This window comes from Corvus moneduloides, chromosome 3 (genome assembly GCF_009650955.1).
Source record: "Corvus moneduloides isolate bCorMon1 chromosome 3, bCorMon1.pri, whole genome shotgun sequence".
NCBI classification, from domain to species: Eukaryota; Metazoa; Chordata; class Aves; order Passeriformes; family Corvidae; genus Corvus; species Corvus moneduloides.
This window is the reverse complement of record NC_045478.1, coordinates 85,315,470-85,318,688: the sequence shown is the minus strand read 5'-3', so window position 1 is coordinate 85,318,688 and position 3,219 is coordinate 85,315,470.

The following is a 3,219-nucleotide window of genomic DNA, read 5'->3' as shown; positions in this document are numbered from 1 at the left end:
TGTCTTTGTGATTCACTACACAGCCTCATCAAAACACAAAGTTTTCTTTTCTCCTATAAGGAAACAGACTAGTTGCAGAAATATGAGACTAAGGGGCAAATCAATTCTAACTTAATTCAGTTGATTTCTCCAGTTTAGTTCCAGAGGTTTTAAGGGCAAACTCCAAGCAGATAGGACCCTCTGGGCTATATATACTGGTTTAAAGTAAGGGTAAATAGGAGAGTAATACTTTGGGCCCAGTGAAGTTAGTGGCAGAGTTCCAGCAGCTTTCACTGAAGTCTTTAGGTAAAATCCCACCACAGTTTGTAGACAGTTCTTCATTAGATAACCATATTTATCTGTATCGTCCTACAAGAACATGTAAGTCATGGATTATTTAGTACATATTATATTTATCCTTAAAATTTCTAGGGCATCAATGCCAAATAATAATGTTCCTTCAGCATGTTTTTGGAACACAATCTTTACCCCTGTTAAACACATCTATTATTGTAGCTGCATGTCTCATTAATGCACAGTCTCCCATATTATTCCTGAAAGTGAGGAAATGAGATGTAGAATGCCCAAGAACTGTGTTTATTTTTAAGATAATGTTTAATTGCCTTCAACTTCATATTCTGTGTGTAAGCCTGGATCAAATTTCCAGTGTATTCATAATCCAAGAAGAATGGTGATGACTGTAGTGCTTTTTCTGTTTTAGAAAGCAGGTTCAAAGCTCTGCCTGGCCATGTTTCTTATGGGACCTGGGGATTTAGAATCTAAAGAGAATTTAGGCCAGAACTTTCACTGGAAAAATCTGTCACTCATTAGCATAGGGGAAGTTTGAGTGAAATGGGGAATGAGACATTTTCTGTGTAAACCAGCTTCATATACCATGATTAGAACATGAAAAGTATTTGCTGAATGGAAAGTCATTATCTTGTAGGGCTTTCCAAGAAAGTATTCTCTAGAAAGCAAAACCAGATTCTATTAGCAGCTGTTGCAGTCATGTAATTTTTGCTTTGTCCTGTTTTATACTTTACTTCCTGGCTTAGACTGCTGAAAAGTGTCTTGCTATTGCAGGATTTTTTTGTCTGTATTATCCTTTCTGTGTCATTGCTCTTCTAAATTTGTAAATCCTTAAGTCTTGTGATGAGGGTGGGTGGTCTGAACTAAAATAGCCATTGCTCCAGGCAAAAAAATGATTGTTGTGGAGGAGAACCTTTCCTCACGTCAAGAACAGGACTTTTGTACTGGCAAAGCAGATTTCATATTTCTTTAAAGCTTTCTTGTTATTTCACTCAGAAGCTGGATCCCTGAATTGTTCAGATCTGCTCAGTCTTAAATGTACGTACCTAGAAGATGCAAAGTTGAAATGTGCTCAGCTTCTGTTCTGACATGGTCTTCAGTAAAATACTGCTTTGTGTAATCTGATCTGGCATCTCATCTGTCAAAATATAGCTTGTCAGATCAAAATCTCAATTTGAAAAAAAGTGAAAAGTTCTGCCCTCCTGAAGCCTTGATAAAGTTCTTCACTGAAATGAGACTTTCCAAGGAGGAGTTGCATGGCAGTTTCCTGAAAACTAAAATCCTATTGCAAGTTGGACTTGTGGTTATTGCATCAATGGGATATTACAGATATATATATAGAGAGAGCTATATCTCCAAGTTACCTTGGATATTGCATCAATTTTCTGTGTCCATGGGCAAAGTCTGCTAACTGTACAACTGCACAGAAAGTTCCACAGCTGCTTCACAAGCCTTCTAGTATGTCAGAAAGCACTTCCCCATCACTTCTAACTGCAGATTTTCAGTGGAGGCCTAGAGGCATAATCTAAAGGTGCCAAAAGAAGAAAGCAGAGTCTACTTCCTACATAAGTATTTGCTAGGTTTCACATCTGTACAATCCTGCAAGCTGAGCTATACACAATACAATAGAAAAATATACCTGAAAGTCCAATAATCATCCAATTCAAGAACCTTTGAACTCCTGTCCCTGTTCCCCAGTCAGCCTGAGGTGCTCAGTATTGTGCTGAGGGTGTCAGTGGGAGGTAGAGAGCAGGTCAAATGCTGGGGAGTGCATAACCCCACACGGATCTCTGTCCATTTCTAAGAAAGACCAAATCCAGACATTGAGAAGCAAAACAAGCCCCCAAGCTCGATCTCAACTGAAGGCTGGAAAGCAGCTCAATAAGGAGGCTAGCAGAAACCCTGAACTTGAAATCATACTTTTGAAACTTCTGTTTACTGAAGGTATCTATTTCCTTTCACCTGTTTACCCATAGGAAGTGTATACAGGACAGCACCATCTGGATTTGCTGGCAAATGGGTATAAATAACTACATTATGTGAACAGGACAGAAAAGGGTAGAAAATCTATAAAAAAATAAATCCAAAAGCAGTCATAAACAAGTCAAAACCTTGTTAAGAATGACTTTACTTTTTAGTCCTTTTTCCTTTCTACATTTATTGGTGTTAAAAAGAAAGCTAGTTAAGAAGGTTAGAGCTGAAGGATATTACCTAATTTGTGTAGGAAATTCTCAACAACAGGAATAGACTAAGGCCAAGTTTCAGAAAAGGATGGGAGGTACTGACTCAAATTTTTTTTCCTTCTTGCTAAAATTAGTGAGAGAAGAGACAGTTTGGGTCAAAGACAGCTGCCTCTTTGAGGGTGTCATTCATGACCAGAATCAGAAGCAGCTGTTTGAGATGTCTAATGTAAATAACCCAGATGCAAGCGTAGCAGAGAAGGTGCTGGATCTGGCATAGTGAGACCAAGTAAAGTTTAAATGATGCAAGAAGAAGCTAAGAGACACACTGGACTTCATTCCAAGGAGAGAAAGAAACAGTTGTTGTAAATTAAATAAATTAGTGACCCAGCTGGTCTGCTTGCATCCATTTGCTTTTCCCTATGAACAGAAAGTACGGCAATACATCTGTTTCCTATAACACTTTCATTTTATGTGTTTTTAAAGAGGTTTCCTGATTCCAGATGCAAGGCTGGATCCATCACTAACTGCTTCTCTCTAATTAGCATTTTACAAGTGCTAGAAAATCAAGGAAGTACCTAATACTTTATGTTTACTTTTGAATATTGTAAGTTATTTTCTCCCTGTAACAGTTATAAATGGACTGATTGTCTCCTAGTATAAATTAACACTGCTCCAATAAAATCACAGATTAAGATTTATACCAGGGTATTCCCAGAGAGAAATAAGTTTCCCAGAATATTTACAGCAG